Raw genomic sequence first — 26,309 nt, forward strand, 5'->3', positions numbered from 1 at the left:
TGATACAAAAATTTCATTTAACCTTCTTTCTATAAGAGAATGATATTTTAATAATTTACATATTAATAATTACTGTTCCCAGTTTTCGTTTGAGAGTTTCATTAGGAAATAGCTGATAAACAGCTACAGAAAATAATTTAAGTGGATTTTTATAAACTGCGTCTACCAACAAACAAACAAACAATCCAACGTTTCATGAACATTTTTTGTTATAACATCTGCTTTAAAAGCATGTTATTTTTCAAACAACTTTCACTCCGTATTTGATGTAAGCGAAAAGGGAAACAAGAAATTTCACGGACGAAAATCATACAGTACATAGAAAATTATCGTATATAGTGTACAATACACAAAACTTCGAAAAGTAAGTGCACAGAATAATAATCGTAGCTATAACTTTTTTACGGAAAGAATTTCATTTTAATAGCGTTAAAGATATGCATGGTAAATTGCGAAAAACATGAGGTACACTGGAAACTTCATAAATCCCCCTGTGATTGATCTTTAAGCGATTAGGACGTTCAACTAGCGATGACAAAATCTATAATACAACACTCAGTTAGCGAACAGTTATTTTCCACCTTTTCTTTTCCGAAAAATACGAGTACAACCGTTGGTACACTGGCATCAGAAATAAATTGGGCTTCTCCTCAATCAACCTTTAAGGAAGGGATTTCCCTGTTATGCGGTTAGCATGATCACTAGCATTAGAAGTTCCGAATTTCAAATTGTGGCTACGGCACAGTTGATTTTCCGCGTTTCCTATTCCCAGAAACCGAATTATCTATACGAAATTACTCCACAGTTGAAATATGAAAAACGAAAACTAGACATTTGTTCCTTATTTCAAGTGTGAAGAACAACAAACTTATTGCAGATTTCAAAGACAAAGCATAAGAACAAGAACTTGAAGTGAGAAAACAAAAATGAGAAACTTACTTTAGATTTCAAGTGCGAAGAACAATAACAAGGAGGTGAAGTACGAAGAATGAGAGCAAGAAATTGAAGTGGGAAGAACATGAATGAGAAACTTATTCGAGTTAAAGTGCGAAGAACAAAAACGAAGAACTTACTCCAAAGTTAAGTGTGAAGAATAAGAAGTTAAAGTGGGAAGAACAAGAACGAGAAATATCCTTTAGAGTTCAAGTGTGAAGTACAAAACAAAACATTTACTCCAGTTTTCAAGTGCGAAGAACAAGGACAAGAATTTAGAGTGATAAGAATAAGAAATGTGAAGAACAATACACTTATTTCAGAGTTAAAGTGCGATTTTGTGAGCAAAACGTCTTAATCGTTTCGAAACTCATTGTGAAGTTTTTGAGGAAAGCAATATGACATCCAACCACCTAATGGCAGGCTATGAAACTCTCAAACGAAAACTAGGAACAGTAACACGGCCGCAGACTGACGATGATGCGTCAAGAAGGCGACCAACTTCGATCATAGAAGACATTGTGCTGCTGGTTGAGGAAGTGATGTTTCAGTGAGTGGGCAATAATTTGCCACTGATGAACAATCAGAGGCTGTACATTGACTCCATGGTCAAAAAGAGCTTTTCTATTATCAGGTAATATGTTTAGTAGAAGATTCATAGAAGTATTTACAGAGAGACTCCCTTAAAACTGCTACTTTTTTTTTTTTTTTTTTTTTTTTTTTTTTTTTTTTTTAAAGGTAGAACCTCAGCTATTATCATCAAAGTAAACATCAATGAGGAATTGAAAATATAGTTGCATTGTATTTCTATATTGCTTTCATTGTATTCAATAATTGAAAAGAAAATCATTATTTCATTGTAATTTTAGCCATAAAATGATGATCTATTTCATATTATTTTACGTAGCAAAAATAAATAATATTAATAAAAGAATATTGTTCAATTAAATATGCTGGATAATTAATTTTACCGTTCGAAAGGTATTCAGAAGTTTTTTAGAATTTTCATTTTTACCCATGGAATTCCTATAGTAGCGTTATAGAAACCCAAGGTTCCAGAGAACCACAGTATTTGATAAACCCAGATCTGGTGCGGCTGACTTTTTGAATAATTGTCTTAGTTATTTAGTTCTCAAACACTCCTTTTTTAAAGGCTTATTATTATTATTATTATGGAGTAAGTTTCTGGCTCTTGTTCTTCGTGCTTTATCTTCCTGTTTTCTTCTTAGCATTTGAAATCTGGTGTAAGTTTTTAATTTTTAAAAAACCTAATCCTTCACAATTTTAGTACTTTTTCCAGAGCGCAGTAAACTGAAAAAGATCTGAAAATTGCTGACAGTATCTGCGTTAGCAGAAGGTGCTCACACTCCATGAGACAACATCCAATACGATCCCATATACAGGTAAATCTCTATTCACTGCTTTGCACTTAAAACTTTGTGGCTCAGCCCACAGTGAATCACAATAAGCAGTTTACGAAAGGAATGGGGGAGGTATCGATTTAAACGAGGCAGAAAAGTCACGTGAGATTAGAACGGCAGACGTCAATTGCCACCGAAAATCTGCGCGAGCCTATTTAACAAGTCTCAACAGCTCACTTTACTTCGCTCCGGAGATTTTTAACTTCATGTAACAACAAAGCCGACAGAAGAATGCAGAGGAATTAATTAATTGCCTTAAATGAATTTTAATACAGATTCCAGCTTTTATTTGAGATTAATTACATTTACATAAGATGAACTTCCCAACAATTTATCTTATTGTAAGTAAGATTCAACGCTTTCAGAACGAATTTGTAAGTCGCATTTTCCGAGGCGATCTGTAAGTGTAAAGCACAATTTTTTTTACTATAACTTGCAAAAACTTGTCTTCAATACCGCAGTCTTACCTCACGATAAAAGTATTGATTTGTACGACCTTTAAATTAAGTAAGCTTGAGAAGTAGGGTTAGGAGAATGTTTTCGGAAACACATTCATAAATGAGCGAAATTATGCTATTGGAAGAATAGCTTTCGAACTCTTCAGTTAATGGAGCTATGAAAATTGTAATTATTAATGGCGAATACTGTTTACCCTCTATCATTCCTGTACTAAATATGAAAGAAAATTAGGCTGCATGTGAATTTAGTAGTTTCTGGAAATATCAAATAATATTGGTACCAATGGCCGAATATATAAAAGCCTTAACCACTAAACGGTACAATGCTGATTCGAAGCGCGCAAATGGACTGGATGCATGACGGAAAATTTTTCTGATTTTTCTCGATGTGCTCATCATTTCTCATGTAACATTAATGTTAGGTGCCCTTACAAAGCCCTCCATGAAAGCGACCATGCCCGCAGATAGACAGTCTAATGGACTTTGCAGTAGCCAAGTAATCTAATCCAATCCATCTGTACAGTGAAGAATCTATAGGTATGTATGTTCCTCGCAATGTGGAAATATGACGGCACTTACTGAAGGCGTTTACACATTTTTAGAACGATTTCGATAAAGATTAAAAAAAAAAAAATGTTTTCGAATAAAAATTTCGGGCAACAGCTTATTACAGTGAACCGCCTTTACACGAACTCTCTTAAGACAGACAGTCGCCTAATATGAATAAAATTTCGGTTCTTGGCAGCGATGTACTACCTGATCTTATAAGAAATTTTATCGGTTAACGCGAATTTCAGTTATCACGAATAAAGAACTGTTTTTAGTCCTTTGAGTCATTTGATTTTTTTTTTTTTTTTTCATTCGATACGAACTTTTAAAGTTTTCCATATTTTCTTCTTGTTGTTTCTCTGCTAGGGCTGCGTTCAGAAATGTTCCATCCCGTTGAAAACCTTTAATGACACTATACATGGCAGGTGTACATGATCTCAACCAGTGTAAAAAGTTCACTTTTGCTCTTCAAATGCAACAAGTCGTCTTCAGCCTTTGGGTCAAGGTATAAGGTTCAAATGCTAAGCTTGGGCTAGCCGCCAGAATGGACAACACACAACGGCATTTAAGGAATTTTATTCCTCCTTTCAGCATGCCTTCGTGGTGAAACGGTTAGCACACTCGGCGTGTGTTCGAGAGGTCCAGGTTTCAGACCCGGCGAAGACATTGCTCAATTTCATGTCTTCTGCATCAAAATAACCTATGACTCTACAAAGGCATTACTGCAGTTATGAAGAGGTCTTTTAGCAAGCGACTTGTGAGAGCTGCAATTCGCGTTGCTGAAAAGGAGACGAAAGGTCAAATTGGGGTGTGCTTGATGAGATAAAAGCTATCATTGTACCTGAAAATTCGTGTCATCTCAACACATGCTTCAGCAGAACCAGGAGACATAAGGACTCTAATCCGATTGACAAGTTAGATTGGTAACAACAATACCACTTCCCCTGACGAATGGATTAATCTACAAGACGTTGGAAACCCTAGTGTTAGTATTGAGGATTTTGGTCAGTACAGATGACGATGTTGCCGTTTGCGCTCCAGTGGAATCTGATGTACCAGCAGTTGTGTCCGAGGTGCAAGAAATGTCATCAGAAGAAAGTGAGGAGGACAGTATCATTTCACCCACTCGCTAAGAAATGCTATACGCCTTGGACATTGCAGAATGTTTTGCAGCAACATCCGAATCGACCGCTAGTTTTACGGAAGACATGAGAACAGTTGGCCGTGAAGCTACCAGGCGTTTTCTTTCTTGTCTGTAATATACAGGAATTTTTCTCCAGAAAATGATATGTGAGAGCATCTTTTCAAGTTACAGTACAATAAATAGTGTAGTGGCATTGTAATGTTTTCTGTGACGATATGCATTAATATATTAATAGTAACTATATGTACTGTAAATTATCAATTATAATAATGTTTTTTTAAAATCTAATATAATCGTATCTAGTATTACCGCTGTGTAGAAAAAATTATTCCAAAAATAAAATTTATTCCCTCAGCTAACACGAACTCTTGATTTTTCGGTCCCTCGAGATTACTGTTAACGAGGGTGTATTGTATTAAAAATGAAAAATATCGTCTGCTACTTTTACATTTAATTCTTGTTTCAAAATGTTACGTGTAAACAAGCTGGGGATTGAAGGCTATGTTTTTCCGAAGAGAGATATTCATATTCCATAAATAAAAAAGTTCTGAAATGCGTGCTATTAAATTTCTAAGCACAAAATAAACAACATTACTCATCGAAAAGAGAAAAACTGTCCTTGATTATGAGACCTTTAACGTAACTTCAGAATTTTTGGTAAAATCGCTGAATTTTCTTTACCCTTGGAACGTAAAAGAACCGTTGGGAATAAAGTAGTGATCAGTTATTATTGAAAAATTATTTTTTAGTTGAAAAATTTGATTGACAACTTATCATTGAGACTAAAAAGATGGAAAAAAAAACTAAGACAAAAAAAATTTCTATACAAGAAGTTTTTATTTAAACCTCATAAAATAATTAATAAACTAAACGGAGAAAAATAATTTCTCATGTTAGATATTAATTTTTCTCTTTTAATCAACAAACTGAACTATTTAAATGCAACGTGGGTCACTGCCATAATAAATGCGTCATCTTCCATGCTCCAGCCTGCTGCCATTCCAGCGGTCAGAACTACTTGGCTACTGGAGGAGCACAATTGTGAAAGCATCATATGATGAAAACATAACATTTTCCCTTGACCTTGTCAGTTAATAGAATTTCTGAGAGTTCTCCAAGAGTTTCATTTATCCTTCCTGGCTCAAAAAGGAAAACGTCTTTCTTTGTTGGAGTAATTGTGTGAAAATTTCCATTTTAATTTGTGCTCACTCTTTGCGCAAGATTAAATGCTGAGCACTCTCTCTAAGACGACCACCCGCGTTCCAAATAATTTCTGGCTTTTTGTGGATATCTTACGAAGGTTAAGCTTAATATATTTTACATTTTCAGTAATGTTGTCATCACTGGACGTGTTAGTGTATCTACACTGCAAACATACATCATTTTTACGGAAAATGATAATATTTTAGTCATGGAAATCAAAATTGAACTTTTCGTCGGCATAGCTCCAAAAAGAAAACTTTTGTGCCACCATTAAAAAATAAATTAAAAATATTAAAGAGTTCAGGAGAAGTTATTGAATTCATAATTTTTTGAAGTAATCAAGAAGTTATGTGAAGCTAACCCAAAATAGTTCATATGCAGCTCAGGTAACAATGGAAAATGTAACTGAAAATTATACTGCGATGGCAAATTAAATGAAAGCTTAGAACAGTTTGAACAAAGATTTTGTTTCTGAAATCACATGAACGGGTTTAGATCATGGAGGTAGAAATATTACAAAATATTATTTCTACCTCCAATCCAAATCATGATGTAGAAATATTATTTCTATCTCCATGGGATTGGAGTGGATTGGATTATTTGAATTACAAGAAGATACTAAAGGGCTATCTGCCAACAATAAAGTCAGAAATTGATGAAACTCATTATTCGATCAAGTGAAGAATAATTTTAAGCTATTATTAAGTAATGAAATCATTGTAACACTTCAAAGAGAAGTCTGAATATTTTTCTATGTGGATTTTGTGACCTGGAGAAAAAAAATTGATCCCGCTTCATTTGCAAGAATATGTGTAAATAGCATTTTATGCAAGCGAACCAACGATTTTAACAATAATTAAAAAAAAAAAAAAAATTAACTAGCCGCCTGCTCAGCCTAAAAAATGAAAATATAAAAAAGAAAAAATGTATAATGATTTTAATGAATCCATCTAATATAATTTCACTGTTACAGTTAGTAATAAATAATAATTGAAATGAAACTGCGTTTATTGCTTTTAAATCGCGTACTTTATTAATTAATGAAAGAAAAAATTTGAAAGAAAAATTAATTATTATCTTATGTTTTGCTCAACGAAAACTCATTGCTTCGCTGAAGATGTAAATATTTTATTTTGTGTAGTGACAACACTTTTGTTTTATATCATCGAGATGTTTGATTAAACTCGAAAGACAAATATGTTATATTCTGCTGAGTGGTTTGCACGTGGCATTAATTTATGAAGGGAAAATATCATTGTTTTTATTTAATAAAAATAAAAATAATTATTATTTTTAAATACTGTTTGGCATTGCTATTTTAGAGACCTGATTTTTAACTGTAGAGAAATCTATTTAAGGCGACCACCTATAGCTCCAGAAAATTTGGAGGAAGTCCGATTTTTCGAAAAATTTTATGATATATGATTTTATTTTACATATCCTAAATTCTTAGGGATTAATTCTTTAACTAGTACGCTTGTCATACTTATTTAGAAAAAAAAAAAAGTTTCAGGGGTTAAATTACAGTTTAACGAATGTTTAATTGGAATTTTTTGGAAAAAAAAAAAAAAAAAAAAAAAAAAAAGACTTTTCGTATTTTTTAGAAACTAAAAAAATTTAAAAAAAAATTGTAGTGACAAACAATATTTTGAAGTATTCACGTGTAACCTAACATTTTAACTGCAATTTATGGATATCAAGCCCCATTCTTTCATTTTCGCGTGGAGGCCCACCAGCGGCCGAGCGGTAAAGACGCTGAACACTGGTAGTTCGGTCCGAGGTTCGAATCCCGCGAACGGGCTGGCTGCATGGGCGTTTTCGTGGTTTTCCTCATGTGTAACGTGTATACGAGCCAGTTTCCCTTAGAAAGTCCTCCACGAAAGGCATCCCTCCCCTTAGGCAGATAGCCCTAGTGCGCTTTGCCATAATTAAATACACACACACACACACACATTTTCGCGTGATAGATTTAAAAATGATATCCGCATCAAACTACAATAAGATGGTTAAAATTTTCACTAAATTTATCATTTTCAAATACACAAAAGTGTTGTGTCAGTGAACTATTGCTTTATTCATTAATAAAATTTTACATTTTAGAATTAAAATTATTTTAATAATATCTATAAATTTCTCTTAGAAAACTATATTTTATGAACATATTGAAACTTTTTTTTTGTAAACTTAATAATAAAAAAGTAACAGAAAAGTCTTCGTACGCTTTAAAGAAATCGGCACTTATTAGTAAATATTTTAGTATTTCTGTCAGTTAGTATTTTGTTGTATATACTTCAGTGTTTATGACAGCTTCCAAACGTCTGGGCATAGAGTTCACCAATTTTTTTTTTGTAATATTTGCATCAATATTCCTCCATAATTTCTTTCATTATTACTGATTTTAGTTCGGATATTGTTTTAATGTTGTGTCTTCGCACTTTAACCTCTAATTCTCTCCAGATGTTTTCTATTACATTTAAATATGAGGATTGAGGTGGTATTTTCAGAACTTGTGGACAATTATAGACACCCAAAAGGCGAACGTTGAGGTCCGTGCGCTTAGAATCGTTATCCTGATAAAAAAATAGTTGTTTCCCGTATTCAAATAAGTTATCTTTTAAAATATTCATATAAGGAGCATGGTTCTTTGTGCCATCAATCAATACTAAATTATTTAATCCCGATGCTGATATGCACCCTCGCATAAGAATACCTCCACAGCCATGCTTTACTGTACCAACCAAGGTCTTGGGATTAAAGTCCTTATATATTTTTTTTTCTTTCCATACAATTATACGCCCATCGGAATCAAAAATGTCAAATTTGCTTTCAAATCTGTAGCTAAGACATGATTCTAATATGCTTCAGGCTTATTTACCATTGAATTTGAGAAGAAAAACCCAAGCTTCCTATTTTTTGCACGTCCAAACAATTTCCTTCGAGCAAAGCGCAGATGGAATGCAGCTGATCTCAGTACTCGTCGAGCAGTTTTAAAGTGAAATCGAAGTAGAAAAATTTTTAGTGAATTCTGTAGAAATTTTTACAGCACTCAAACCTGGATTTTTCACAGACTTTCTAACTATAAATCTCTCGTCACGTTGAGTCCTTTTTGCGGGCAACCCTTATTTTATTTTTGATTCGATGGATTTATTTTTAAATCCGATATTTTTCTTCTTTGAAACATTTTATCCCATACTGCACCGTAGACAGAGATAAACTTACAAATTTAACGATATTCCGAATCGAATTTTCATCCTTATAAATATTATAACAAATAATCCATTTTCGAATGCTGTTCGTTATTTCCTTACGACTACTAGCCATCTTTAAATAAAATTTAACGAAGTAAGCAAGCAAAGAATAAAGCCAAACAAATTTTCAAATTTTTAAATGTCATCAAAATAGATAGGGAAAAAAAAAAAAAAAAAAGAGTGGTAGACGAAAGAGTGGTAGTTTTATTTATGAAATTTTACTAAAATGTTTCAGTGTACGATCACTTTTGTGGAGCGTTTTATTTATGCCTTCTTACATTTTCAATTTAAAAAAAAAGAAAATAAGTCAGTATTAAAAATTAAAAAGTTTTATTACTTTAAGTTTTATTTAAAGTCACATGGAGATGACGTGAAAAAATACCGGGCTTTACATTCGAATTCAGTTCCGGGTTATAGCGCTTTTTCGGCAAATTCTTAAAAGTGTAGGAGCACTTTTTTGAGACACTGCATATAAGCCTATTCCAACGCATAGTGGCGGTGGGGAAAAGACTGAGGGAATAGCAAGTATTGATTTTATATATATATTTAAAAATTCTGATGAATAATATTTTCAGATCAAAATGAAAAACTATTTATAAATTGTTAGCATTTAAATGTTCAGAATTTTTTCTTTTTTTCTGTTTAACCACGGATCTATATTTGGAATGAATGAATTTTCATTTTGAAATTAATGTTCCGAAATTTTGAAAATTTTTATCTAAAAAATTTGAAATAACGGAAGATTAATTAAAGACACCGCTACACGGAACCCAATTACAAATTAATTTGCGACATACTCATGGAAAGGATTTAAAAAAGACCGAGTCTTATTAGGCTTCTGAAAAATGATCAGAATTATATTCGAAGCAACCATACTTATTTTCTTATTTAATCCAATTTTTGCTGTTTGCTTATTGATGAATAATTACATTAAACTTATTTATGAGCAAATAAATAAATAAATACATGAAAGAAATTCTTCTCTACATCTAAAATTGCATAAATATTTATTAGGTCTTATTACGGGCTTCGAGAAGAGCTCTTTTTCGTTTTCAGCAACGTGCTTTTTGTAAGAGGGCGTGTCTTCGTTTTCGCCAACTTGGCGAGGTACTCTATCTCACTCGGCGCGAAAATGCACATTTCTGTGGTAAACCTTCGAGCCGTGTTCACTGCGCCTCTTTGACCTTTTCAAAGCGAGTGAGGAAAATTAAAAATAAAAAAAAAGAAGAATTTGGTCGAAACCTTCTTCTCGCCTTCACTTCTTATGTAAACGTGGTTCGCGCTTTGCTGTCGTTTAAATACCGATAAAAATTTAGGCGAATGGCAAATCGTCTTTCGTTTCGGAAGTGCTGATCGTCGTCACGTGATCCGAGCTGACTTGGATCGTCTGGTATCCGCAATGGACGATGGGAAGAGGAGTACAACCGCAGTGTAAATCGTCAGATGTGACCATCATTCACTAGCAGAGGCCTGTTTCTATCGATGCATGAATTACAACAGGTAAGCGTTCTCTGCTGTTCAGATATGTTTTTTTTTTTTTTTTTTTTTTTTTACGCATAGCGATTTTCTTTTTTATATGCTCTTAGTGTTTTTTCTTATATGATCGAAAATACATTGGCTATTACTGAAATCATGGAACTAAGGAATACTTACATGATGATAGTAAATTTATGTTTTTAGATTTAGAATAAAGTTTTTTCTTGTTAAATTAGATCTTCGTTGTGAAACTAGTTGTTTTATATTGAAAATAAATTAACATCATGTTTGGGGGCGGAATCCGCTAATTGCACTGTATGAGAAAAACTTGTTACTTAGAACAGTGAACTAATATTTATAAACTTTAATCAACAGATGATGTAAACAAATATAACGGAACAAAATACAACAACATAGTGCTAATAAATAAATAACGATTGTATGATTCTTAATCAACATCTTATATATGCTTTTATACTTAACAACATTATGTCTGTATAAAAGCAAAAATAATTTTATATATGTGGGAATAATAATAATAAAAAAAATCGAATTAGTAATCGTCTGCCAATAAAGGGCAATACTGTATTCTTTTTCAAGAATGTCTCCTTGAAATTGGAAACGACCAGAGTGCAGAATTCTTAATACGTAATGGTCGTTTGCCTTTCTTGTGTGTTGTTGCTGAGTAAAGTTTTTGTTTATTACATCAAAGTGTTCATTTATCGCATTAATCCAAAATAGACGTTGAACCCATATATACATATTATTTACCTAACGCACGTGTTCTAAAAATGCAACGAATACAACAAATTGCTCTATAAGACGATGACCTAAGCATCGAAATAATTTAGGTTTTCTATGGGAGTGATCGTGTTAAAGGAATGATAATTATACAACAGTTTATGCTTTCAGAAATAATGGTCGTAACGAACACTCTTCTTTTGATCGACTTAACGAAGTGATCGCTAGGATATGAAAGGATTCACTATAATTATTTTAACATTTCGAAAATGTTAAACTATCGTTGTTTAACTTATATATACATATATATATTGCAAAATTTAACTTTTGATCACGGATAATTGGATGGTTTTTAATGGAATTCCCGTATTGGAGTTCCGGGCTCTAGGCGACCAAAAAGTTTATATCTAGAAAACATTAGTCTTAAAAATAGCTTTGAAAACTTGAAAAGTTGCTGGGCATGTTATTTTGAGACTCTAATATTATTTACATGGGATTATTCACAACATCCCCATAAACAGAAAATTAGAAAACAAAACAAGCAGCGAAATATTGTGTATAATCATTTTCTGCTTCATTTTATCTGCAATTTCTTTTTTTAAATTTTATATAATGTAATTTCCCCAGGAAAATTACAGCGTAATTATTTAAATGAAAATATGTTTATAGTTCATTTAAAATATAATGAAAAGGCATTCTGTGGTAAATTTGTGTTTTTCCTGTGTGTCAGTTTTGCCTATTTTTTATTGCATTCTTTCGGAATACTTGTTGTAGATAACATGGTTTAAGTGTTATAAAGTTTTACTTTGACAGGAGTGAATAAAAGTGTTGTTTTCGAAATGGAATTAGAAAGAATTTAAATCTTAATTTCTAGGAGAAACTGCGAAAAAGATTTATTGATAGCTTGTAAAATTTGTAAACATGTATAGATTTTCATGTAATTAATTATGCATTCTGTGACCTCGGTGTTTCAGAGAGGATTGTCTGTGTAACGTGTTACAGATAAGGTCATTGTCATTTGTTTGTTTCCTATTTTAGCGCCCCCCCCAACTGTCCTTTTCTTTTCTTCCCTCACGAATTTCTTTCTTTCTTTTTTTTTGGGGGGGGAGGGGGAATTGCTTGAAGTCGGCTTTTGGTATTGTAGAAATGCTAAGGATATTGTAGAACAGGATCCAGTTAGAAGATATAGCAAAAGGTAAAATATCTTTTTGATTCCGAAAATGTAGCTGAATTGGTATAAGAATAAAAACATAATCTAAAGCTATTTTATTTTCAAAAACCGTTTTGGCGTGAATATGACTTTAAATTACAATCGTACTATAGTCGCTCCGAATTTTTGCAAGGAAAAAAAAATATGAATAGAGATATTCGGTCTATGTGTTGCTCGTTTCAAAACTTCATTTTAACTATTAGAATTTATTATGATTAGGAATTAAATTACAGTTCGTTCATCATAAGAATAAAGTAAATTTTCGTTTGAAGATCATCATATGATTTCAATAAGTTTGCGTTTTTTCACTTTTGTTTCTAATAGGGTTTTTTTCAATTTTGTTTCTAATAAGTTTTTCAATTTTTGCCGAAGTAGTTTCAGCTTTGATTTTATTATTTAAAGCAATCTCTATGAAAAAGTTTTCGTTTTCTTGGATTTAAAAGTTTAGTTAAGCATAATCGGGGACACCCCCATTTTTAGAGTACTGTTTAAATAAATATTTGGTTTAAAGTATACTTGAATTACGATCTATTTTTATATTTGGTTTTGAATTTTGGATTTGCATATAATGCTTTTAGACCAATTTGGATTTTTTCCAATGGTCATTTTACATAATGTAAAGTTTTATGGTTTTTTTTTGTGTAGTTAGTTTGAAACAATGCTATGTTTTGTTATTTTTTCCAAGTGTTTCGAAGGCGTAAAGGGAAAATCTGGTACATTTGAGATTCACATTTTTTTGGTTTTATATGAGTTTTAGAGTCAAGAAAATTTGTTTCTTTTTTCAGTTTTGATCTCAAATGAACTAGGAGAACGAAACACATCTTCGAAGCATACTAATCAACTTTTATGAAGCTTTAATTCATTTTCCCTTGATGAGTTCTAAAATGGAGTTCAATAAAGGGAGATTAATTTTTATATTTTTATTATCTTGTATATATTTTTTGCATTTTTAGTTTTCGAGTTTGTACTACTGTGATCATTTTTATTTTGAATTATTTAGATATTGTGTTAAACCTCTTATATAAGGATGCAATTATTCATATTGTTAAAGAATTGCCTTGCTTTGACTCCACTTTACTTTTAACTTTATGTTTATTTTACTTCAATTCTGCAGCTATAGCGCCATACGGGTATAAAAAATTTGTTTTCATTTTTTGCCTCTTATTAAGTTTCTTTGTGTATGTATATATCAGGACGGGTATAAAAATTTTGTTTTCAATTTTTGCCTCATATTAAGTTTCTTTGTGTACATCTTCTTTATATATATAAGCGGCTAAAGTGTGTGTCGCCGATAGTTTATTGTTGCAACTCGGAAAAATGAGCGCGAAAATCAACGTTTTCGCAGTTTTTAATTAATATCTCGGCCGAGTAAAGTCGTACGAAGATGAGAACGGTATCGATGGATTCGGAGAATTTTTTTAAAATCCGAGAATACGCGTCTCGGATTTCAACTCGGCGCCGTTCCTCAGATATTCGAGAAAAAAGAATTTGTCACGTAGCCAAATCCCTGTAATAGGGAAAACTCAAGAAAGAAAGTGGAAAATCTAGGGAAAATTAGTTTTTAATTAATATCTCGGCTAATTAAAGTCCCAAGAAGACGCGAAAGGCCAAAATGGCGTGCCACGGACCTGCGGAATCCAACAATGTGCTTCGCTGAACCCGGGAGCCAGCCGTTTCGGAGGAGATAATGTTTCTTCACCTCATGTATATATGCGGCTTAAGTGTCTGTTTGTCGCCGATAGTTTATTGGTTGCTTGCGTAACTGTACTAGCCAATGGGGTGAAGTTGCCACGGCACAGGGTTGCCGTTTCAATTGAGACGTAGACGAATTCCTGTAAAACTTGCCTTTGCTATGACCATCAGTAAATCTCAGGGCCAAACGCTTAAGCGTGTTGGCATTTTTTTACCTGAGCCTGCATTTGGACACAGTCAACTTTATGTTGCCTGTTCAAGAGTTCGTGAAAGGACGAAAATTTAATTTTACTTTAAACAAAATTAACGTAAAATTAAAAATAATGGATGGTCCTCTGCAAGGCGAACTTAAAAGTGATGGAAAGATATACACAAGAAATGTTGTGTACAAAGAGATCTTTGACATGTGAATTAACATTTTATTATTTAAATCACCTTTATTTATTGAGCTAGCGGTGGCTCTTAAGAAATGTATCGCCAGTGGTTTCCTTCATTGCACTCTACTTTAAGCAATTAAGCAAGGGGGAAACCGCGTGGGACACTAAACAAAGGGGCGTCCTCGCCACCTGCCCTGGGTAATTCAGTTTGAATTAGCAGACACCTTTGCACAAATCATTTTAATTGCAATTTATAATATCTAGAACAACGGTCATTTCGTATGTCCGCCGAACTTACTAGTATATATATAAATACACAAAGAAACTTAATAAGAGGCAAAAATTAAAAATAAATTTTATACTGCGCTATAGCTGAAGGATTGAAGTAAAATAGACTTAAAGAATCTAAAGTTAAAAAGCAAGGCTATTCCTCAACAATATTAATAACAGCAATCGTGTATAAGAGGTTTTTGATACCATATCCAAACATATCAAAATTAAAATGAGAATTCATTGTAGTACAAATTCTAAAAATAAAAATTAAAATGCAGCGGGGGAAAAAATACGATATAATAAAAATATGAAAATGCAGCAGGGGAAAAATACGATATAATAAAAATATAAAAGTTAATCTCCTTCTACTGAAACTCCATTTCAGAACTTGTCAGTAAAAATGAATTAAAACTTCACAAATGTCGATTAATATGTTTCTAAAACGTGTTTCGTTCTCCTGGCTCATTTGAGATCGAAAACCGAAAAAAGAATTGATTAAATTTTCATTTAATACATTAAAATTCATATAAAACCGAAAACTCGAACCTCAAATGTATCAGGATTTTCATGTAGTATATTTTTAAAGACAGTTGAATAGACGTTTGAAAAATATGGGAAAATTATATTAAAAATAGCGGTTTAAAATTTTCAAAGTAATTTTTGCCCTGAAATTGCATTAATTTCAGTTGTTAAAAAAAGCATGCCAAATAAATTACTTTAAACAAAATTTCAGAGCGAACTAGTGTAATCATGTACGTTGCTGTACATGATTACACTAGTTCTCTCTGAAATTTTGTTTAAAGTAATTTATTTAAATGTGAGATCCAAGTAAGTGTGTCATCAATTATAACCCAAAGGTAACTTATGTTTCTAACTATTTTAATATTTTTGCAATGAAGGCTGATGCACGATGTTAGTCGATGGCACTTACCTGGGTAAATAAGTATACCCTGGGTTTTTGAGTAGGCAATAATTAGTTTATGGTCGTTGGCCCATTTGGTCATCTTGTCCATTGCTTCTTGCATTCTAGTTTCATATCATTACGATTGTGCCCCTTAGTAACTATTAAAAGTCATAGGCATAAGCCAATATTTCCGTGTAAGGATCTGCATTAAAAAGATAGTATATTAGTATATTCCATAGCAGCGGACTCAGGCAAAATCCTTGAGGACAGCCTTTATTGATAGAACGTGAGTGCACACCGTTGTGGCTTATATGCGTCCGTTGTGGCTTATATGCGGCGATTTTTAAGGTCAAAGAGAGGAAACTAGGTCAAAGAGATCTTTAGCCAACCCATGCCTTGTAATCTCTTAGGTATGTCAGGCCACCACAACGAATCGAAGACGTATGTCTATTGAGATAGTGAGACTGTGCTGATTATTTCTCCTGTTATTTATTATCGTATTTCGTAATTGTTGTACTGCGTTATCTACTGATTGCCAGGAATTAAACTATATTGCGTTTCACTTATATTTTGTCCAGCTAGGACATAGTGTTTCAGTCTTTGAAGAACAACTCTGTCTAGTACTTTTCCAAAGGCGGGTAGGAGGCAAATGAGACGACAAGCCGCCGCAACATTAGGGTGTTTGTTCGCTTTTAGGAAAAGCACCACCTCGACAAGTTTCGTGGCGGTTGAGAAATGCCTGTTACATCAATACGCTGTTACGTAAGCGAACAGTAACACCAGGTGTATGCTACTTATGGCTTGTATAATGCCACTTTACCCCATCAGCCCCTGAGGATTTATTGGGGTTTAATATTTTTACTATGTCATTCTCTTCGTCGGCGGTTGGCAGAGGTTCTAAATCTATTTTCTTGGCTTTGCAATATTGTTCAACACAGTCTGTGATATATCTTTGTGCGGGATTATGTGTGTCTATATTATCAGGTCTGAAGATAATGCCCAGAATGTTCGTGACGACTCAGTGCTAGTTGCTGCTCCATGGCTTATTGCGGCCTAAAGCCTAGTAAGTGTGAACATCTTATCATGTATTTTCGTCGCCTTAGTGTAGGGTTCATCCTGCGCTCTGCCGTTAGAGTGGAATTTCACCAGGAGTGCGTTTCGGTGCAGTGTAATTTTTTCTTTTCAAACTCTTTCATACACCATAAGCAGTGTTTGAATAAGATCATCGTCTTTTCCGCTGTTACAATTGTTACATTGTGCAAGGAGATCTTCAACATAAGATGACAGTGCGTCTTTGAATTTTACGTTAATATGTTTGGTTTACCATCTGTTCTTTGACATAAATTGGTGAACTCAATGCAGCGATAGTCGCTGAACAAAGATTTTCACTAGCCTTCTAGTTATGAATTTGGTTAAGTATACCGGTGGTGGCTAATATGATGTCAGGCCACACCTGCGCACTACTTATCCAGTATGTTCGAGGGTTGTCGATGGCGTTGACTACTGCAAGACTGTGAGTAGTAATGAAATCAAGAACAAGGAAACCATGCCTGTTTACCTGAGGCGAGCCTATAGAGGGCCTAGCAGCGTTAAAGTCTCCTTATCCTGTTACTCTTCCGTAGTCGTACTATCTTATTCCTAATTGGAATCGCAACTCATGTAGTGCTGCGGGATGTCGGATGAGGGAGAAAAATGTACGCTGGTAATGGCAATCTGATCATAAAGCCCTTCCAACTACACAGTGACTATGTAATCTCCTTTATATACAAGCAGGGGCTAAGTGGTCCATTGTAGGCGATGGCTGTTATTTGGTGAGTTTTATTGCTGTTAAAGAATTTTTTACACTAAAGTAATGCGTTTAAATAAAAGATAAAATCGCTAAATAAGGTCGAAATATACTATAGAGAGTCTCAAATGACACAAGCATGTCCAGCAAGGAAAGTCTCCAAGAATCTTGATATTGATTTCAGGTAACATTCAAGTTTTGAACCCGCGCCTCAGAAATTATAATAAAGAACTGTTTTAAACATGCCAGCTTCTTAATAAATGATGAAATAAAGGAAGCAGAATAACAGTCAATGTCCTTAACTAACATAAATATTGAGAAATCTAACGCTGGGGTGGATATTGACGAAAAATCTCAAGTTGCAGCAACAGTAGCTGAAGAAATTAGCTGCCTGTCGTTTTCTGAAATAAATTTTAAGAAACATTTAAAATATGAATAGTTCATAAATGAACTTTAGCATAATGATTATTAGATAACTATCTAAGTAGTGTAATCGCGAGAAATTTCGAGTATCATATTTCAACAGAAATATCCATTTTCACCGCTTTTAAATCCATTTAAACGATGTTTTTGCGTGACATCTGTAAGAACGGACAGAATAAAGGATTCTTTTTTCCAAAACGGATTAAACCCTTTACGTACGTATGTACGTATCTCGCGTAACTCAAAAACGAGTAGCCGTAGAACGTTGGAATTTTGTGTATGGGACTGCTGTAACATGTTGTTGTATGTCTCTCTTTTTCGTTCCAGTTGGCAGAAAACCAGATGTATTACAGAAGTGTTTTAAATAACGAAAGTATTCATGTTTTGGCAATGTTTTTGAAAAATGTTTTGACTTTAAATGCTCTCTCCCGCTTCCTATACTTATATTTCATAAACTTTTATACTCGTTATGATGAGATAAATTAAGGGAAAGTTTGACTACCGTACGAAAGTATTCATGTTTTGGCAATGTTTTTGAAAAATGTTTTGACTTTAAATGCTCTCTCCCGCTTCCTATACTTATATTTCATAAACTTTTATACTCGTTATGATAAGATAAATTAAGGGAAAGTTTGACTACCGTACGACAAAAATTGACCGATATATTTAATTTCAAGATTCGCAATTTTTGATCTCATTTTCAACTTGCTTTGAGAGATCAGTTAAGTATTTTGGAATAATTCTAGGAAATAAGTTTAAATGAAGTGCAGAAAAAAATGTGTGTAATTTAATAGGCCGTAAGGAAGTCATATAGTGTTCTCATCAGATTTTTCCTAGTTAAAATACTTTTAAAGTAACTATTTATATGTTTCTAGTTATATTAAATTAAAGTCCATTGCTGTTTTGAAGGGCATCTTTTTCCCTCATCGTTTAATGTTATCATTAGGTTAATGTTATCAAAATAGTCATTGACAAACATGGTACGTTAAGGGGCGCCTAATGCAATTGGTTGGTTAACTGATTAAGGCAAAGTATAGGAGATCTAACTGCCTAACGGAAGGCATATTCCCTTGGCGTACTTTTTAAGGGAAGTTAGCTTGAATTCGTTTCACATGGAAGAAAACTACGAGAGCTGTATGCAGCAAGACGAACTAGCAATGGTGAATGGTTTTATACCGTCGGCCATGATTGAGGTCATCATACATGACAGTAGTTCATTTGTACAATTAATTTAAAGCTATTAAAATATTAATTGTGTGAAATTAAATTTCAGGTGAAACACAGCCACCTGATGGCGCCAAAACAATGTAATCGTATAACCCAGTATTGAACGTAACTTCTGTATGACAACCCTCTCCACACAAGACCAAAATCATTTGCAATTATGATCGCAAAAGAAGGTTTACTGAGTGTATATTTAATTATATTCCATCTATCGAAATTAAGCAAAATTCAACATTTGTTTAGCAATAATCTTTTTTTTTTAGTACCTGGAAGAAATGTTATATTCCAGAATTAGCCATAAAATCATGTCTGCTACAAATAAAGATGATGAGAAATAAAATGACGAGATGAGACCAGTCGAACTATGTTTAAGACATTTAATACGTACATTTCTCATCTGCGTACGAAAGTGAATCGTTTAAAATGCTTTTTTTATTTGTAATTTTAAGGAGCGTTTTGCAGCAAGTGTTGTTGTATACTGTCTATACGGCGTTAATAAAATGAAATTTTAATATCATACAATTTATTGACTGCAAAATTCCTGATAATACATGTTTGTAGTAAGGTATAAATTAAAATCCTTTGTTTATTGTAGTTCTTTTCTTTAGAAAAATATTCAAACTGTAATATTATACCTTTTTAATAGTTTATTATGAAATTCTACGTTCGAAAATGGAGGGCAGAAACAAACGCCGAAACTTTCAAAATTCAAATTCTTTTTGAGGTGAATTTTAGTATTTTTTAGCAGTAAAGATTTAGTTTTATTCTTTGGCTTCAACAGGTATTATGTTTTTAATGCGGAAAGATAAATGCTTGTATGAATAATTTAAAAAAATTAATTTAATACTAGACTTTACCTTGCTTATTTCTCAAAATACTTCATTATTGGTATTTTCCTTTTAGACCTTTAATTTTTAATTGCTAATTTCTCAAGGTACCACTTTATTGGTATTTCTTTTTGGACATTCTTCACTATGTATTTACTTTTGGTTTTGACTTTTACCCTTGCCTGCATGAATGACGAAACACGAATTGAATGATTGAAGAGTGAAGTTTGGAGGCAACTTCCCCTGTCCCTGATAAGTCTGTCTCCTGCCTGCTCAACAGTCATTCACTTATGCATTTTTTAAAAAATTTTTAGATTAATTTTAATTTGATAAATTGGAGAATTTATTTTCATGGTTTGGTTTTGCACTTGATTTACTTATGCTATCTGAATTTAAATGATATTGTAGATTAGGTCGAAAATTAAATGTTTTATATGTTTGCACATTTTTTAAATTATTTTAACTTTAAATTTGCTTTTTACGTATATATATGTTTGTTAAAATTTAAAAGTTTCCTCATATATTTTAACTTTTAAAATCCCTTAGCGGGAAAAATTTCTTGAAAATGTTAGAGCGTAATCTTAAATTTTCAGATGACAATTTGTTTTTTGTTTTAATTTTACTTAAACAAACAACAACGAAAAAAAAAATTATTAAGCGGAAAAACTTTTTTAGTACCTAAAGGTTAAGTATTCTGCATATAATCGAATTCTACGTCCAAAGCATAATTAACTGAGTTCTTGATGTTATCGAGAAGAGTTGAAGCATTTATCTTATAGATAATTGCACGAGCGCTTGTTTGCATCAGAGGCGCGCACGAAATGGAGTGTTGACTGATGCAAGAGATAAATGCTAACTTTAAGACGTGCTAAAATTCAACTTTAATTTTGCATTAATTTCAAATGTGAAGATTCAGCATGTATCAAAAGATTAGCAATGCGGTCCCTTTTCAGATTTCAGGATAAAGAAGCAGAGAGTCATTTCAGAATAGCCTGAGCCTTACAACTAGCAGTTTTCTTTCAAAGAAAGAAGCCTTAGTAGCGTTATCTCGAAAATGGATTGAATCCTTTCTATTTCCAGTGGACGCAAAACTTCAATTTTTTTAAGTGAATTTTTATGCAATTATATATATATCTGTTTATCTGTATTTATAGCTATTATCTGTAAATTATTGTAATTTTAAAATTTTATTGGTTTTCTTCCGAGTTATTGTATTAAATGGTATTTTAGAACCTCAAAATTGTTAATAATTTTATTTCCATAGTTCATCTTAAATGTATCAGTATACTATCATCTCGGTGAACGACCTTGCTGCACCGTCACGTTACTGACTCGTAGTCTGTTCAAGAGCAACTTCTTCCCATACCATCAAAGAAAGAAATTCTTAAAACTTAATATATAATTAACGATTGTTAAGATTTAAAAAAATTAATTAATTTTTTTTGGTAAGTTTAGATAGTGGTTGCTAAGAACCGAATTTCATTTCCATTTAGTAAAATAACATCCTAAGTAAGTCCTAATTTCTCTTTAATCATATCAAATGGACTTTCAATCTGTTAATTTTGTTTTAGTTTAGGATTTTCCATTTATGAAAGGAGCAGTTTTTGTACTTTTTGCAGATTGCTGTTTTGCGTAATAATAATCGAAACTTTTAATGTCTTAGCATTTTTTCTTAGAAATTTAAGTTTCTCATTTCAGTTTTGAAATGGCAGTAAAGGAATGATAACCAAACACTCACAACTGTAAAAATATTTAGTGAGTAATTATTATTATTTTAATTCTCGTGTATTTTTTCTTACGTTCTGGAAAGAAAGAATTTTCTTGCAGAATTTGAAACAGGGATCGCTTTAAGACTCTGAAGAGATGTCATCAATTAGGTAAGAAACTAGTTCCCAAAAAAGGTGTTACTTTCTTCAGGGAAAGTATTGAAAGAGAAAGTAGGAAGGAAAAGAACCCTTTGACCTTTATTATGAACCCTAAAAGTATAACAGACGACATTGGCGAACGTAGTTCGCGAGGCAGACTTCCGCGTGGATGCTCTACCAAAGGATAATGACTGTTCGAAATGTTTGATCGGTGTTCGTCTATATCAGGTATTCCTAGCTCGTTTCTTGCATGGAGCCCTTTTAAAAGAATGGTTTTCTTCATCCACTGTTTGACATTTTTCTCTGTAATATACGCAGTCTATAACATAATTATAATACAAATAATAGCATGTAGATAATTTTAAGATAGCTATTAGACTAAAAATATTGTTACGTGCGCACGAGTTCATATTGGATTGAATGCACACAGAACCGATGGTAGTTTGATAACAATTATTTTTCAAAAAACACAGTTGCGGAACTTTTCTCATAAGTACTCGTACAGCTATTCTCAGTATGACAGAGTACAATCAGCAGCTACCACTTCAAACTACTAAACATGTTAAACATAAGACGTAATGTGTAAATTCGCACAATGATCTCTCAATACTCACAATACTTTGAACTTAAACTGAAAACTTACGCTGTGTCCAGTTTTTCCCCCGTCCGTCGAGAAATTCCCAGCACTTTAGATATCTCGGAATTGCTAGGAATCATGCGCGGTTATAGTTGAGTAAAGCCGGGTAAAGTTGCAATTACAACGGAGCAGTTAACAGTTCGTACGCAAAGGACCAAAATGTCACTAAATGATCTCCAAGCCCTGAAACGCAGTGGTTTTTAGAGAAAAGGTGGGTTCAATTCAGTATGATGTACTTCCTCTTCCTATGTATTTACATTTTATCGGTGTTTATATTTTTTGAGGTTTTCGTTTTTCAAATTTCTTTACTTCTCCTGACTTTTGGTTTATTTTACATAATTAGGGAATTTTGAAATTTACTGGTGTTAAATTTCATTTCTTTGGATCTTTGTGGAATTGGTTTTAAATTTCTTACGTTTTGCATATCAATTTCATTTAAAATTTAATTAACTTTAAAATTGCTTTTTACGAATAGAGAATGTTTGTTAAATTCACACATACATGTATATATAAAAAAACTTTTTTTGCGTACACACTTATAAAGAAGGACTATATGTAAAGGACTCTTTTTTTATTTCCTTGTGTGAAGTAAGGAAGTACTGCAATCGTGTAAAATTTCGAATATATTTCAATGAAAATATCCATTTCCACCGCTCTCGAATCCATTTGAGCGACATCTGTTCTTGCGTGACATCTGTACGTGCGGACGGAATAAAGGATTCTTTTTACTTTCTTGTACGAAGTATTGTAGTCGCGAAAATTTTCGTGTATTGTATTTCAACGAAATTATTCATTTTGACTGCTATCGAATGCAATTTAACGATGCTTTTGCGTGACATATGTACGCTAGGACAGAATAAAGGACTCTTTTTCCCCAAACAAATTATAAAACTAATTTAAAATGGATTCAGAAGAGTTTTTTCCATGGTGTCTGTACGTACGTATGTATGTATCTCGCATAACTTAAAAACAAGTTGCCTGAGAACTTTGAATTTTGTATATAGGACTGCTGTAACATGTAGTTGTGCACACTTCCCTTTTTGGTTGCAATAGCCTGCACCAAAAGTATATATATATATATATATATATATAGCAGACTTCTAATTCTAATTGGTTATAACCTCTTTTAGTTTTATTTAAGTGCCCACCAGCGGCCGAGCGGTAAAGTCGCTGAACACTGGTAGTTCGGTCCGAGGTTCGAGTCCCGCGAACGGGCTGGCTGCATGGGCGTTTTCGTGGTTTTCCCCATGTGTAACGTGTATACGAGCCAGTTTCCCTTAGGAAGTCCTCCACGAAGGCATCCCTCCTCTTAGGCAGATAGCCCTCGAGGCTTTGCCATAATCACACACACACACACACAGTTTTATTTAATTTGCGGGCTGCTTCTCTCTGTCTATAAATAGCGCCATAAGTCTAAACTGCGTCATTCAAATTAATCATGCGATCTTACGTAACCCTTAAGGCAGAAACCTCTTGCCCAATCACTGTAATTGTAAACCAAATTTTTTTTTTAACTAGGAACTAAAACTTTTCGACTTCCTCTCTTCTTCCTCTGAAGTACTGCAACACTCTTGCCTTTTCGCTTACGCTTTCATTCTGTTAAGACGCTGCTGCAATCATCTATGTTCGCTTCTATCCCTATAGTATCAAAATTGTTCTGAAAATAGGCACGATTGGAATGCCAAGTGAATTGTGGCAACAAATGTGAATTTAAATAAAAAATGGAATTAAAACTGCCTCGACTGCCAAGTTCTTAGTCTTTACGAATTCAACGTTTTAAGTATAAAATATCTTCGCATCATTTCTACTCATCTACATCTCAGTTTTCTTATATCAGTGCTTCCAAAATTGTGCTTATATATATATATATTCTTAGAGATGGTATATAAAAAGCTTTCTAATTATAAATTATTGGTTTTTTATATATATGTACATTGGTTTATATATATGTATATACACGCATATATATAAACATTATATATATATATACATATATATATATAAACCAATGTCCACGCTCTTTTATTGTTACAAAAGTGAAAAAAGTCATAGCTTTTGGTATATGACTATTTTTATGATTTTAAAACACAGCAGTTTTCCTTCTTCCGACATCTCTAATAAAAAAAAGCAAAACATGCTATTGTGTTTTTAATAACTTTCTTTAAACAGTCTGCCATTTTATAAATGTAGTATCGCGTTGAAACAAATGAGTCGTTATTACCAGCATCCTTTTAAGTTTGCATATTTATTTTTATAAGCTCATAATTAACCAATGGAATTTTTTCTCCGCACGCTAAAGAGTGTACTGTATACGAATACATCAACGATGAACGATTGTTAAAATAAAGCCGGATAGGGGCTTTTGTCGACACGGTGTATGATATATTTCAAGTGATTTATAATTTGTAACAGTATGACAAATACTTGTGATAATAATTACCGTATTTGTAGGCGTATAAGATGCACCCCTATTTTATACACATTTTTGAGTGATAAAACTTTATTACTGAGCATTTATAATGAATTTACAGTATTTTAAATATAAAGTAATACAAATACAAAGTAATACTTTCTGCGAATACCCAATCTGTCTGGGAAAAAACACCTTTTAATCTTCGTCAAAATCCAGACAAGTCAAGACACGTGTAGTGAGTTTTTTCGTGCCCTGAAGCTTTAATAGTAACACTTTTTGTACCTTTGGAATCTACAGGAGGGCACATCAAACGTCAGAGGAATTAATGACGAATCGACGAAATTCAGCAATTTTTCCTTCATATTCGTCTGGCACCTTTTGAGATATTTTTGTTTTAGTCCGCCTACATAGCTGGTTTCTCTGCATGAATCTTGAATACCATGATGTCGATCCAGTAAAATTGGCAATCTTTCTATTAGTCGCTATCGTTTTCGCTTGATGAAAATAAATTTTGTAGAGACTGAAAGTCCCGCTCTTCTAAATCCAAGTATTCTGCTCTGCCTCAAGTTCAGGCCACCTTGTAGTTCTCCTTCTTAGGTTATGTTTAACTGTCAGTCGCTTAAATCCTCTTCCTGATTCCGCCAAGTTCTTATCATTTTCTCAACTGGGAGTGAAACGAAATGCCTCTCTGCAGCCCTGTTTCCATGTTCTTTAGCATACGCAATCACACGTAGCTTGTATGCTATGTTATAGCAATGCCGACGTTGTTTTTGAGCCATAACTTGCCAACAAATTTTAGAAAATTGAACAGTAGAAATATCACACACTTAAAAGTCGTTCACAAAAATTGGAAGTTTAAACGAACTCACTTGTGATCATCGATGACATTCACTGAACTCTACGTAATGTAATATTCCCACACTCCGCACGGAAAGGAGAAAAAAAAAACTCTTAAGTAGAGCAAATTTCCAGAAATGAATGCAATCAAAAACTGAGTAATCGACGTATAAGACGCACCCCGTTTTTCAGACCTATTTTCAAAGAAAAAAAAGTGCGTCTTATACGCCGGCAAATACGGTACTTGTCACAGTATTGGGGTGTCATCCATTCAAACAGTTCCCCATTAGTATCCATGTTAAAATTCCCTGAAATTTTGAAAGTCTGATGTGCGCGGTATTTGGATCATGTTGGCCACGTTCCAAGTTTGGGAACTTCAGAGAAGTCTGTCTATCGATCATAAATCTTGTCACGATATTTTTTAAATTAAATCCGATGCAGCTACCATGGCTGAGAAATCGAAGAGCAAATCGTACGCATTTGGTTCTTCGTTTCTAAAAAAGAAAAAAAACTTTTGAATAACGCCACGATAATTTAGAAAGATGACTCGCAATAAGAATCTGAATTTTTTTTTTATGTGAGAAAGCCCTCCCCATTTGAAACTAACAGAAATCGCTTTCTTTTGTGTAAATTTCGCCTCCTTTCAAGACAGTTTACGAAAGAAAGAG

At 33.1% G+C, this 26,309-nt stretch overlaps 1 protein-coding gene across 3 annotated transcripts in view; it reads left to right on the forward strand.

Moving 5' to 3' along the window:
- The window catches only part of Liprin-gamma (liprin protein kazrin), a 463,459-nt gene that overhangs the window by 65,163 nt on the left and 371,987 nt on the right, over positions 1–26,309 (forward strand). Inside the window, exon 1 of one of the 3 annotated variants that reach the window (XM_085815045.1) lies at positions 10,113–10,456. The exons of the other annotated variants lie outside the window; for them this stretch is intronic. The gene's annotated coding sequence lies outside the window, so the exon portion shown is untranslated. Of the gene's footprint in view, positions 1–10,112; positions 10,457–26,309 lie in introns of those variants that run through there. 3 annotated transcript variants of the gene reach the window in all.

The sequence above is a fragment of the Stegodyphus dumicola genome, chromosome 4 (genome assembly GCF_044657685.1).
Source record: "Stegodyphus dumicola isolate Sdum_Otavi_A_Nest chromosome 4, ASM4465768v1".
NCBI lineage: Eukaryota > Metazoa > Arthropoda > Arachnida > Araneae > Eresidae > Stegodyphus > Stegodyphus dumicola.